This window comes from Cherax quadricarinatus, chromosome 12 (assembly GCF_038502225.1).
Source record: "Cherax quadricarinatus isolate ZL_2023a chromosome 12, ASM3850222v1, whole genome shotgun sequence".
Taxonomy (NCBI): domain Eukaryota; kingdom Metazoa; phylum Arthropoda; class Malacostraca; order Decapoda; family Parastacidae; genus Cherax; species Cherax quadricarinatus.
Window position 1 is genome coordinate 1,360,001 of NC_091303.1, and position 15,000 is coordinate 1,375,000.

Sequence of the window (15,000 nt, forward strand, 5' to 3'; positions counted from 1 at the left end):
CATTCCAATTTGTATTTATTATCAAGGTTTATACCATTCCAGTTTGTATTTACCGGGTTCGAGTCTTGGCGGCTTCTAGCTCAACTTTTGAGCCTAATATCCATCTACTTGTTGCTTTCTAGCATATGTTTTTAATGAAGTTGAAATAGCATCTGCAAACCACGAGTTGTTTCATCAGCGGTTCTCAGAGCCCATAGATCACCCATTGCTTAAATCTTTCACCACTCTGACACCATACAAATATTTCCAAACATTGCGTTGCTCATCTGAATGTTTGCTTTCCAGCAGTTGTCACAATCCTCTCGACGATCACTTTCTAGATTGTTGCCTCCGAATGTTTCGCACGACATGAAAGTGTCTCCTCCAACCTGTACTCAGATTCGATAGTTAATTTTTTACTTGATTATTACATGTAGTAACTTCAACGTTCGTATGCCAACCAATAAGCAAAAAAAAAAAATAATAATAATAATAAAAAACACTACGGGCCTTTATTCCAAACATTTTCAACATGTCTGCTTGTGATGTAGCATTTAAAAGTGCGATTTTCAACTTATTTTTTGCTGTTACATTTGCCGTACTTATTCGCCAAAATACATATTTTAAATAAATTATAATCTAGTCAATAAAACCTAGCACAAAGTAAAGTTTCCTGAATAACGTTTGTGGAGCAATTACAAACAAGTACGTGCTTAAAAATCCAATGGTTATATATTGTTGTATGCAGATATTTTGCTTATGTCTGGAGACACCGTTTGTATGTTACGCTTTGACTTGTTCTTTTAATCTATCTTTCATATTACATTCCTCTTAGCTATTATCTTGTGATGTTTCAGATCTTGATATGTTAGAATGCTTCAGAATTTGCTTAGTCAGGTGTGGATTCCATGTGTGTGTGAGTGTGGTTGGAAGTCCTTATGAATGTGTGTTTGTATGTGCGTGCGAGTGTTTGCGAACAGTTGGGAAAAAGTAAATGTAATCACAGCTTCAACAGTGAGGTGCGTGACTACACAACTATAAGTGTAGCAAACACCTCAAAACAAACACAACCTGAGCAAACTCCACACACGCGGTACATCATGACCTATAAGAAGCACATCCTTAGAAGACAGTAGAGGAACATCGCCTTAGGGGCCTACAGGAGTTCGAGAATCCTTGTTTCCTTGTCTGGGATTCTCACTCTACTTATTAGGGACTCCCACTCTCCTAGTGAGAGACTCCCACTCTCCTAGTGAGAGACTCCCACTCTCCTAGTGAGAGACTCTCACTCTCTTAGTGAGAGACTTCCACTCTCCTAGTGAGAGACTCCCACTCTCCTAGTGAGAGACTCTCACTCTCCTAGTGAGAGACTCCCACTCTCCTAGTGAGAGACTCCCACTCTCCTAGTGAGAGACTCCCACTCTCCTAGTGAGAGACTCCCACTCTCCTTGTCAATTCCACTCATTCTCTTTGTCAAGACTCCCAGTTTCCTTGTCAAGGATTTCCACTCTCCTTGTCAAGGGCTTTCAGTTGCCTTATCAAGGACTCCCACTCTCATCAAGGATTTTCAGTTGCCTTATCAAGGACTCTCACTTTCCTTGTCAAGGACTTCCTTTCTTGAAAATAAGTTGACAGTAGTCTGTCTCTACAGAGCATTATCGTTAAATCTTCAGTTTTACGGCTGTTGAAAATAGGGGAATCACTATTAATTACCTTAATGACAGCAGACGGCTACATTCATCGTATTCGCTTCTGCTAACTAACCATTAACAAGTAGAACTTGGTAGGCATCACTTGTCTGATTGGTTCTCCAGATGCAGCAACTTGCCTTGTCTAAATTATTGACAGAACTTGGGTGCTCCGTGTATACCTCTGTACTTCGTTGTCTTGACTGCCTGGTTGGATGGTTCGTTAATTAGGTTTAAAGCTTATCGGCTACGCGAGGGTCATTAAGGCTGCACGTAACCTGTTCACCAACAGTGAAGATTACTTTAATCCTTAAAATAGGCACCGAAGTGAGCTTTTAGCATATACATACACACAGACACACACAGACACACACAGACACAGACACATACACACACACACACACACACACACACACACACACACACACATACACACACACACACACACACACACACACACACACACACACACACACACACATACACACACACACACACACACACACACACACACACACACACACACACACGCACACACACACACACACACACACACACACACACACACACACACACACACACACACACACACACACACACACACGAATCAGAATCAATGAGAAGTCCCCAGACATCATAGCAGTTACAGAAACAAAACTCACAATAACAGATGCAATCTTCCCACCAGGATACCAGATCATGAGGAAAGATAGAAGGGGGAGGTGGGGTTGCTCTGCTCGTAAAAAACAGATGAAAATTCGAGAAAATGGAAGGCATAGATGAAACGGGAGAAAGAGACTACATAGTAGGTACACTTCAGTCTGGGGAACACAAAGTGGTCATTGCAGTGATGTATAATCCACCGCAGAACTGCAGGAGGCCAAGAGAGGAATATGAAGAGAGCAACAGAGCAATGGTGGACACACTTGCTGAGGTGGCAAGAAGAGTTCACTCCAGCAGAGCAAAGTTGCTGGTTATGGGGGATTTCAACCACAGGGAGATTGACTGGGAAAACCTGGAGCCACATGGGGGTCCCCAAACATGGAGAGCCAAGATGTTGGACGTGGTGCTGGAAAACCTCATGCACCAACATGTTAAGGACACTACCAGAGTGAGAGGGGAGGATGAACCAGCAAGATTGGACCTTGTGTTCACCCTGGGCAGTTCAGACATTGAGGACATCACGTATGAGAGTCCCCTAGGAGCTAGCGACCACGTGGTTCTGTGCTTTGAAAATATAGTAGAGCTGCAAGTGGAGAGAATAACAGGAGTTGAATGGGAAAAGCCTGACTATAAAAGAGGGGACTACAAAGGGTTGAGGAACTTCCTTCAGGAGGTCCCGTTGGACACAGAACTGGCAGGAAAGCCAGTAAACGAAATGATGGAATATGTAGCAACAAAATGCAAGGAGGCAGTGGAAAGGTTTATTCCCAAGGGCAACAGAAACAACGGGAAGACCAGAACGAGCCCCTGGTTTACCCGACGGAGTAAGGAGGCAAAAACAAAGAGCAATAGAGAATGGAAAAAGTACAGAAGGCAGAGAACACACGAAAATAGGGAGATCAGTCGCAGAGCCAGAAACGAGTACGCACAGGTAAGGAGGGAGGCCCAGCGACAGTATGAAAATGACATAGCATCGAAAATCAAGACTGACCCGAAACTGTTGTATAGCCACATCAGGAGGAAGACAACAGTCAAAGACCAGGTGATCAGATTAAGGACAGAAGGGGGAGAACTCACAAGAAATGATCAGGAGGTATGTGAGGAGCTAAACAGGAGATTTAAGAAGTTTTTACAGTAGAGACAGGAAGGGCTGTGGGAAGACAGCACAGAAAGGAACATCAAGAGGGAATATACCAACAAGTGTTGGATGACATACGAACAACCGAGGAGGAGGCGATGGGACCGGACAACATCTCCCCATGGGTCCTTAGAGAAGGAGCAGAGATGCTGTGCGTGCCTCTAACCACAATCTTCAACACATCCCTTGAAACTGGGCAACTACCTGAGAAATGGAAGACAGCAAATGAAGTCCCCATATTTAAGAAAGGAAACAAAAACGAGGCGCTAAACTGCAGACCTGTGTCTCTGACATGTATTGTGTGCAAAGTCATGGAGAAGATTACCAGGAGGAGAGTGGCCGAACACCTGGAACGGAACAAGATTATAAATGAAAACCAGCATCGGTTCATGGAAGGCAAATCTTGTATCACAAACCTCCTGGAGTTTTATGACAAGTTAACAGAAGTAAGACACGAGAGAGATGGGTGGGTTGATTGCGTTTTCCTAGACTGCAGGAAGGCCTTTGACACAGTTCCCCACAAGAGATTAGTGCAGAAGCTGGAGGATCAGGCGCATGTAACAGGGAGGGCACCGCAATGGATCAGGGAATATCTGACAGGGAGGCAGCAACGAGTCATGGTACGTGAAGAGGTATCACAGTGGGCGCCTGTGACGAGCGGGGTCCCACAGGGGTCAGTTCTAGGGCCAGTGATATATGCGAACGACATGATGGAAGGAATAGACTCTGAAGTGTCCCTATTCGCAGATGATGTGAAGTTGATGAGAAGAATTAAATCGGATGAGGATGAGGCAGAACTGCAAAGAGACATGGACAGGCTGGACATGTGGTCCAGAAACTGGCTTCTCGAATTCAATCCTGCCAAATGCAAAGTCATGAAGATTGGGGAGGGGCAAAGAAGAACTCAGGTGGACAAAGACTACAGACCTCACTCAGGGAGAAAGACCTCGGGGTGACCATAACACCGAGCACGTCACCGGAGGCACACATCAACCAAATAACTGCTGCAGCATACGAGCGCCTGGCAAACCTGAGAATAGCGTTCCGATACCTTAATAAGGAATCGTTCAAGACACTGTACACTGTGTATGTTAGGCCCATACTGGAGTATGCAGCACCAATCTGGAACCCACACCTGGTCAAGCACGTCAAAAAGTTAGAGAAACTACAAAGGTTTGCAACAAGGCTAGTCCCAGAGCTCAGGGGAATGTCGTACGAGGAATGGTTGAGGGAAATCGGACTGACGACACTGGAGGACAGAAGGGTCAGGGGAGACATGATAACGACATACAAGATACTGCTGAGAATAGACAAGGTGGACAGAGATAGGATGTTCCAGAGAGGGGACACAGAAACAAGGGGTCACAATTGGAAGCTGAAGACTCAGACGAGTCACAGGGACGTTAGGAAGTATTTCTTCAGTCATAGAGTCGTCAGGAAGTGGAATAGCCTAGCAAGTGAAGTAGTGGAGGCAGGAACCTTACATAGTTTTAAGAAGAGGTATGATAAGGCTCAGGAAGCAGAGAGAAAGAGGACCTAGTAGCAATCAGTGAAGAGGTGGGGCCAGGAGCTGAGTCTCGACCCCTGCAACCACAATTAGGTGAGTACAATTAGGTGAGTACACGCACACACACACACACACACATGGGACACAGCAACAAGGGGACACAGTTGGAAGTTGAAGACACAGATGAATCACAGGGATGTTAGGAAGTAGTTCTTCAGCCACAGAGTAGTCAGTAAGTGGAATAGTTTGGGAAGCGATGTAGAGGAGGCAGGATCCATACATAGCTTAAAGCAGAGGTATGATAAAGCTCACGGTTCAGGGAGAGTGACCTAGTAGCGACCAGTGAAGAGGCGGGGCCAGGAGCTAGGACTCGACCCCTGCAACCTCAACTAGGTTAGTACACACACACACTCATATGTATATGTACATATATATATATATATATATATATATATATATATATATATATATTATATATATAATTATATATATATTTTTTATTATTATCACACTGGCCGATTCCCACCAAGGCAGGGTGGCCCGAAAAAGAAAAACTTTCACCATCATTCACTCCATCACTGTCTTGCCAGAAGGGTGCTTTACACTACAGTTTTTAAACTACAACATTAACACCCCTCCTTCAGAGTGCAGGCACTGTACTTCCCATCTCCAGGACTCAAGTCCGGCCTGCCGGTTTCCCTGAACCCCTTCATAAATGTTACTTTGCTCACACTCCAACAGCACGTCAAGTATTAAAAACCATTTGTCTCCATTCACTCCTATCAAACACGCTCACGCATGCCTGCTGGAAGTCCAAGCCCCTCGCACACAAAACCTCCTTTACCCCCTCCCTCCAACCTTTCCTAGGCCGACCCCTACCCCGCCTTCCTTCCACTACAGACTGATACACTCTTGAAGTCATTCTGTTTCGCTCCATTCTCTCTACATGTCCGAACCACCTCAACAACCCTTCCTCAGCCCTCTGGACAACACTTTTGGTAATCCCGCACCTCCTCCTAACTTCCAAACTACGAATTCTCTGCATTATATTCACACCACTCATTGCCCTCAGACATATATATATATATATATATATATATGTGTGTGTGTGTGTGTGTGTGTGTGTGTGTGTGTAAGGAGAGACCAACACATTTAAGTCTCGGTGAATATATTCTTGTCTGTACACAAGCCCTTAACTGGAAAATTTTCCAAATCTTAAATATTTAACTTTCTATTTTTCGTGCTATATTTATGCTTTACATTTTTAAGTTTTCAAGCTGTTTTTCTTTCTCTTTTTCTTCATTTTATGTCGCTTTCATATTATTTTCTTTTCTTGTCTGGTTTTCGTTATATATTTCATCATCTTCCTTTTTCATTTCGGCATCAGTGACTGACTCGGAGGAATCTCATCAATTTCTTTATATCATTCTTCTTATTATCTATTTTTTTCTTATCCCCAACTCTTTTATCTCATACCTTCCTGATGCTGCACCCAATGATATTATATCTCAAGCACAAAATTCCTCTCAGTATTTTGTATGTCGTTATCATGTCCCCCCTATCTCATGTGCAGTCTTGTTGCAAACCTTTGCTACCTTATTAAGATGTCGGAATGCTGTTCTGAAAGATATGTGCGCTTCATATGATTAGTTATACACGTTAATCCCTTCATGTTGCACAGATAACTGTATGTTAAATGGGTATACAGGGTTACATGTACAGGTGTGTGCACATGTTATGTAAATGTAAGTAAGTATCATGAAAATGCAATCCCCCACCCCTCTCTCTCACTGCTGTCACCATCTAGAACTCTAGGTTTGTGACACAGGATTTCCCGTCTCCATTTCTCTCTCTCTCACAAGCACAGGTTATCTTGGGTCTTCACCTCAGTCTCCCTTCACAAGGTTTCTAGCGTAATTTCCTAATGGAGAAGAGGCTGAATAATCGGCAGTGGCCTGGTTTACATGAAGGTGCAGATACCCTGATATTCATTTCTGGCTCTACGTGTGTGTTCTATATTTCTTCCATTCCCTAGCACACTTGGTGCCTCCCTGCACCTTTGGGTGTGTGTTACCCTTGGGTACAAACCTCTCCTCAGCCTCCTTGCATGTGTGTGTGAACCCCGTTCAGGTAGTGTGTGTGTAGTGTGTGTGTTCTCCCTCCACTTGTAGTCTACTGTGTGTGTGTGTGTGTGTGTGTGTGTGTGTGTGTGTGTGTGTGTGTGTGCGTGCGTGTGTGTGTGTGTGTGTGTGTGTGTGTGTGTGTGTGTGTGTGTGTGTGTGTGTGTGTGTGTGTGTGTGTGTGCGTGAGCATGTACTTACCTATATATAGTTGTAGAGGTCCAATCTCTGCTCCTGGGCCTGCTTCTTTGCTAGCCACTAATAGGGTCACCCTGTCTTCGAGAGCCATATCGTAGCTTTTAAACACATGTTTGAATCCTGTTTCTTCCACTCCACTCTCCAGATCGTTCTATTTCCGGACTACTCTAAGGTTGAGGAAGTACTTCCTGAAATCCCTGTGACTCAAAATGGCTGTCAACTTTCAGTTGTGCTCCTGTGTATCTGTATTGCACTGGAGGCCTGGTCGTGGACAGGGCCACAGGGGCGTTGATCCCCGAAATACCCTCCAGGTAGACTCCAGGTAGGTAGACCTCCATTTCTTTAGTAATTCCTTAAAGTCTTCGTAGCTTAGTAGATTCAAGACGAAATACAGGACTTTGCCGATGAAGACTTTAGCTCTTAAATAAATACTCTGTTTTGCTTCTATTATCTTTCATGAACTTTTACAAAATTTTTGGACCTTACTATCATTTTTAGGGAGTTTTTTGATAAGATGCACATTTTTTTTAAATAGTTACATCTCCGCGGTTTAGTTTTTTAATTAAAATTAAATATTTATTTGAACGCCTTCAGCACTTAAAAACAGTATATATTAGTTACGTTTGTAAGTGTAAATAAATTATTCGAGGAACAGTAGTCTCCACAAAAGATCCTCACAAGCTTGCAGAACTCGCCTCTTCTCATGTTGGTAATTATGCAGGAGAGCAGTCAAAAATCTGAGTAGGAACTGCTGTATGAACGTAAATGATAAAAATATAAAACATGGTTTATAACCAAAACAAGGAGTTATTTCTGCATTCTCCTCCTACCTTCACAAATTGCAAGTGCCTCACTATACATCTAAACAAGCGTTCAAGTGTCTCGTATAATCTGGACCACAAGTTGAGCCGGGGTCGTAGTCTACGGCGAAACTTCTTTCCCGTCTTACCATAAGGCTGCAATAGAACACGGTTTGGGCGGGGCGAGTGGAAGGGGGGTTATGAGTTGGAACGAGAAAGGACTGCAGGACGCAGGAAAGGACAGGGGCAAGATGGAGAGAGTAGAGGATGGTCGGGGGAATAAACGATGCAGGGCTAAGTTGATGACGGGACACACCTGTTCCAACATCCTAAGAATGGAGAAGTATTTCCTACCACCCCTGTGATTTCTTATCGGTTTTTAGTATCCTCCTATTTTTTTTTTTTGACCTCGTTCCTTTCGTGTCACTCTTACTGGTTACTATTGCTGTCATGTGGGTTTTCGATACGTGGATGGGTAAAAATACTCACGCAGGCTGGTAGTACGTATAATATATATCGGGAAGTATGGGAAGCGCCAACAGCCGACCTGTCTCTCTCTGCTGCCTAACTACCACTGACTCACAATGTCTACAGGGTGAGGGTGTTCGAAATCCTGCTATGGTCAGCAGCAATATGAATACAGTCAATGATTCACACAGACGGCTGGTAGTGAGTCATCTACTGGTACACTGGTTACTGGTAACTGGTTACTAGGAACTGGTACTACTACTGAGATTGCTATTACCTCTTCTATCTAATAGGTCGTCAGCAAATTCCTTGTTTTTGTTTTATCTATGATGATCAGCGTTATATTCGTTGACAGGTCATTTTTCGTTTCTGATTTGCAGTTACGTCTCTCTCAAATTGTACTCCGTTACAGGTCTTCTCTCCACCTGTGAAGCAATCTTATCACACGCACACACATACATACCAGACTTACCACAGCAACCCTGGGTCTTCTTTTAGGATACCTTCAGCATTTTCCGATCGATTTCTTCTCATTATCTTTCCTTTGTCCTAGTAGAGTGATACACAGACTTTTATCTCTTCCAGTACGTCCTTGGCATAAATACCTAAATAAAAAATATTTAGACTCTATGAATCATTCTTAGAAGCATCACTTATCACTCTTACCCAATCTGTATGTTTTCTTGACTTTCTAGTTTCTTGACATTCTAGTTTGTGAATTATTTTCTAGTGAAAAACCATGTCAAAGGAGCTTATGCAATACAAACTATACACTCAGCCTATCCAGCTTCATTTTGAATAAATTCGGAGTCTCACTCGAGCAAAAATCTAATAATTTTTAAGAATATTTGCCTTCTATAAACCCATTCTGGGCTACTTAAACGACATTTTCTCCTGGTCGCGATCTATTCAAGCAGTTTCTTTCAAATGATCTTCCGCAGCGTCTGTCACTGTATGCAGATCAGTGTTGTAATTTAGTTAGAGCTCATTACCTACCAGTCCCTTCAATACGTATACAGTGTGTCCATACTTACCTAGTTGCGGTTTCAGGAATCGAATCTCTCAATCTGCCTCTCAGTTACTTATAACGCTTGCAATAAATTCTTGGCATCATGGGCCTTATCGTAACTGTTCTTTAAACTGTACAGATAATTTGCCTCTACCACTACGAAAGGAAAAGACTTGGCAGGCGATGCAACACACCCCCAGTGAAAAGTAGAGGCGCCATTAGTACACTAGGAGAAAACACAATAAGTTTCCGGGGCCCAAGACTGCTCAACAGCCTTCCCCCACCCATAAGAGGAATCACCAATAGATCCCTGGTTGTCTTCTTTAGGGAGCTGGACAAAAGAATCCTAAAGTCAGTGCAGGATCAGCCGGGCTGTGGTTCGTACGTTGGACTATGTGCGGCCAGCAGTAACAGTCTCGTTGATCAAGCCCTGATGCACCAGGAGGCCTGGTCATGGACCGGGCGGCGGGGGCGTTGATCCACCGGAATACCCTCCAGGTAGACTCCAGGTAGACCCCTTCATCGATGACTCTTCAACATCCTCCTTTAATGCATAAAGGGAATTAGATACAAAACAGTTCCTGATCAACAGGGTTCTAGTGCATACGTTGAGCTGTTGGCAGCTTGATCGATTAGGCCGGAAGCCAGGAGGCCTGGCCTGGGGCTGGGCGGCGGGGCTGGTGACCCCCTGGAAGCGACTCCGGTAAACTCCAGGTAACCTGTCGGCTAAAGACTTACTTTCTGCCGTATTTGTAATCGATTTGCTTCTTGAGCTTCTAATCATGCCTTGTTGTTCTCAGTCGCTTATCAAACTGTCAATCTCTATCCGTCCTGTCGGTTCCTTGCAAGAAATTCTCCTTTGTTATCATTTTCTCCCTGGTTCTCATATCCACTAGTTTTGTAGAACTTAATAAACTCGTTTTCTTTAATCATTCACCATATTTAGTGTGAAAAATTTTCAGTACTTATACAGAAAATTTTAACCGCTTGGGATTAGGGATTTGAACTACAGTTTATAAAGTTCGCCTCCACAATTTTCTCTTCCTAGTAATGTAACTTTTACTACCCTCGTTCGGTAGCTCCTCCTAACATTTTTCTCATTTTCCAGTTATAACCCATCGTCCCAGCACCATCACCCTGAAACTGCCTGTTTCTCCCCAACTGCTCGATGGCTCGGAATCTCTTTTATGTTGTGATCGTATCTCTTTTGTGCGTGCACGCATTTGTCAGAGTATCTTTGTGTTTGGTTGTGTTCTCAGAGGTAAGATTTAAAAAAGCGAGAGACATTAAAGCGATGCATTTGAGGAGAGACAGAGAGATATACTACTTAGAAAAAGAGATAGAAAAAATGGTAATATACATTTTCGGATAAACACTTTTTGGAAGGCATTAGAGTCAACTAAATGATCTGAACCTTTTTTAGTTTAAACGCTCGTCGATGTTACGACCTGCCTTGATAAACAAGGAAGAGCTGATCTGAAATACACCACTCTGTATAAAGCCATTGATATATCTTCGCATATCTTTTGCTAGTACGCTTTTCTGAAACTAATACGTAAGGAATATGCGACATGTGGAGCATCTGGATATTTTTATTGGAGACGTTTCGCCAGCCAGTGACTTTATCAATACAGATGCTGTACGAGGACAGTAGAAGATGGGATAATCAGTCCCTCAGTCCTCAGACATCCAGATGTTGCACATGTGTCTTAATTCATTCTGTCATCATTGTATCTCATTACTGTAACGATACTAGTACACAGTTCTTCTACTAGTCTGTACTACGGAAAGTGTCATTATATTTGTTCATGGTACATGATGCGGTTCAATTCATCCCAAGTCAAAGCGAACTGAGTCAGAATTATATTTTAAATAAAACTAGCGTCTGAAAAATAAATCTTTTAAAATTTTACAGCTGCTGAAATATATCTTAATTCAAACTGAACAACTTCTGATATATATTAAAAGACAAATTGGATAAAATTCAAATTTAATGTTTGGGAAGGAGGAGAGGGACTGGGAAGAAGGAAGGATGTTGGATTGGAAATAAGTTTTAAGGAGAAATATTTGTTGGTGTCATTGGGAATGGTGGTGGTGGTTGCCATCTCACGTGATGATGGAGAAGATAAAAAATGAAGTTATTTCAGAGTTATCCGGGACTGCTGACGCCGCTGACTCCAGCGCCAGCAAATTTCAGAAGAGTTCTGATAGCTGGATGAAGCAGAGAAGTGTAGAAGAGAGGGAAGTGGAGAAGGGAGAAGAGAGAGAGAGAGATGGAGGGGAAGAGAGAGAAAGAAATGAATTGGGAGATAGAAGGTAGAAGAGAAGAGGGAGGGAGAGAAGTGACGGAAAGGGGGGAAGAGGTAGAAGGAAACAGGGTGAGAAGTGAAAGAGAGAAGTGAAAAATAGAGAGAGAGACAGAGAGAGAGCGAGAAAGAGAGGGAACTCCATATTGGTGCCTTAACTTGAAACTTGCTGGCACAGGTGTGTGATGGAGCGCCGGCGTTTCTATTTCAATATTGAAAAATATCTCAAGATAAGTGGCGGAATACATGATAGAAAATTCTGGCGGTGGACACTTTTCTCAGAATTTTTTGAGTGGGTTCGTCGTCTAATAACTGCGACGACGCACGAGTCCAAGGAGAAGTTGAAGTATTCATACAGAATATATATATATATATATATATATATATATATATATATATATATATATATATATATATATATATATATATATATATATATATATATATATATATATATATGCAATAAGATCACAGTAAACAGGTGATTTCAGAATATGCAAAAACAACCACTCTGAAAGAATAGGGAAATTCCAAGCGCTTTCGTGACTACTCACATTATCAAGTTCCTTGATAATGTGAGTAGTCACGAAAGCGCTTGGAATTTCCCTATTCTTTCAGAGTGGTTGTTTTTGCATATATATATATATATATATATATATATATATATATATATATATATATATATATATATATATATATATATATATATATATATATATATATATATATAAATATATATATTGTGCAACCTTTGAGAGCGATAATAACCTACATATTTAGTGCAAAATTTTTTTTTTCTTTTTTTCTTTTTTATTCGACGGTATTCACCCGGCCCGGGTCTTTTCCAAGTAGTGGTGACCCGGCCTTGGCTCCCTATCTGGGGAGTATCTCGAGACCTAAGTCTCCCATGGGAGGAGGTACAGGTACCCCCTCATCTTTGGGACCAAGTGTCCCCAGGCCTAGCCACAGTCCCCGCCTTCACGGGGCTCGCAGGGAGAAGCAAGACCTCTGGTCTGCCATCTGCCCCGCCCCAAAGAGGCTCGTGGGGATGGCAGTCTTGTGAGCTGCAGGTGGTAGCAAGCTCAGGCCTCTATTAGTGCACAAATTATGTTGCTAAGTTACATATAAAACATTAGATTCGTAATCTTATATCCTATGCAAATTATTTGTTATTATTATTATTATTATTATTATTATTATTATTATTATTATTATTATTATTATTATTATTATTATTATTATTATTTTTATTTTTATTATTATTTTTATTATTATTATTATTATTATTATTATTATTATTATTATTATTATTATTATTATTATTATTACATTATTATTATTATTATAATTATTTTTATTATTATTATTATTATTATTATTACTATTATTATGATTATTATTATTACAATAAGAGTAAAATTCATAATTCGGCTCAACAATATTAATTCCTATTCCCTTACCAGACAAACAAGTCACCTCACTCCTGTCAGAAACACTCCCCTTCCTCCTCCTCCTCCTCCTCTTCTGCAACCACTTTCAACCCCTCCCGCCAGTGTCTTATCCTGTATTTCCCTCTATGCTTCATCCTACAATAATAAAGCGTTATATTCTAAGGCATTGCTCTGGTAATCTTTTATTTAAATGTGGTGGAAAACTTTACTGACAAACTCCCGTGTCAATAAAGCTATTTTTTTTAAGTCGTTCACTTAGAGGTATTTTTATGTAAACTAAATGCTTGCTCTGCATACGTGTGTTTACGCAAATGCCTGTCGGTATTACACTTTCCGACCAGGGTGTCACAGGGTGTTTCCTGTTCTCTGACGAACAAAACGCGACCCCGATCACCAACATCACACATCCCTCCACCAACTTTCCTCCCACTTCACAGTCAGCTGCCTAGGGCTTCACATGTTGCAAACAGTCTTTGCCTTCATCCCAACGCGCTGCTCAAGATAATCATAAAGTTAACGTATTTGCCAGGAAATAACAAGATTCGTCATCAACGCCTCGTGAGAGAAGTCAAAGGCAGCAGAGATGTATTATGAACTGGTAAGAGCAGATCAGAAGATTATAAGGTCAGTGCAGAATTTGATTTCTGAAAAAGGTGAGTGAAGGCGAGAGAGAGAGAGAGAGAGAGAGAGAGAGAGAGAGAGAGAGAGAGAGAGAGAGAGAGAGGAGAGAGAGACAGAGAGAGAGAGAGAGAGAGAGAGAGAGATAGAGAGAGAGAGAGAGAGAGAGAGAGGGAGAGAGAGAGAGAGAGAGAGACAGAGAGAGAGAGAGAGAGAGAGAGAGAGAGAGAGAGAGAGAGAGAGAGAGAGAGAGAGAGAGAGAGAGAGAGAGAGAGAGAGAGAGAGAGAGAGAGAGATGGCTCCAACTTCATCCTGTTCCCTACTTGTATGTCTCATAACAATAAAAATGCTTTCAAATGAGCTGATGTAGGTAACAGCTCTTAGCTTGCCAATAAAGTTAGGAATCCTTAACCTGTAAATAGCTGTCAATAAAGCTAGGGATCCTTAACCTTGTCAAACCCTGTGTAAAAAAAAAAAAAAAAAAAAAAATAAAAAAGAGAGAGAGAGAGAGAGAGAGAGAAAATAATAGCAACAAACTGTTCTGTGTAGAGCTCATTTTGCTAGTGCCACCAACACTGACATGTTGTGACCGCCAGCAGCAACAAGTGAATGTGTCGATACCTCGACTTGAGGCAACACCGAGGTGCTCAGTAATTTCTTTTAATATTTCCTCTGAGTGAAGTTTAACTTTTTGTTTTTACTTTCCCTCTTAATCTTTTGTCTATATTCTTAGATTTTTTTCTAATAATTCTTTCTTAATTTCGAGTTTTTGCTTTTTTTTCTAATTCAAATTCTCTCGTCTATTTTCTCTTTCCTCTTCTGTCTTTCATATTCCTCACCTTTTCCTTAATGCCTCCTCAGCCGGCTTGTTATCCACCTTCTACCTCTCCACCTCTTTTTCTGTATAGTCCCCTCCTCAGCCCCCTCTCCAGCCCCATCTCCTACATTTCTCAACCCCCTCTCTCAACTTCCTCTCATCACCCCTCTCTCCCTTCCCTCCTCACACCGAGGCTGCCATAGTGAAGAGCTCTGTTCCACAAGGCACAGTACTCGCC

At 41.9% G+C, this 15,000-nt stretch overlaps 1 protein-coding gene across 2 annotated transcripts in view; it reads left to right on the forward strand.

Annotated features, from left to right (window-relative positions):
* Positions 1-15,000, forward strand: part of LOC128686650 (nephrin) — a 703,712-nt gene that overhangs the window by 98,679 nt on the left and 590,033 nt on the right. The window contains exon 2 of one of the 2 annotated variants that reach the window (XM_070084202.1): positions 13,857-13,925. The exons of the other annotated variant lie outside the window; for it this stretch is intronic. The gene's annotated coding sequence lies outside the window, so the exon portion shown is untranslated. The remainder of the gene's footprint in view (positions 1-13,856; positions 13,926-15,000) is intronic. 2 annotated transcript variants of the gene reach the window in all.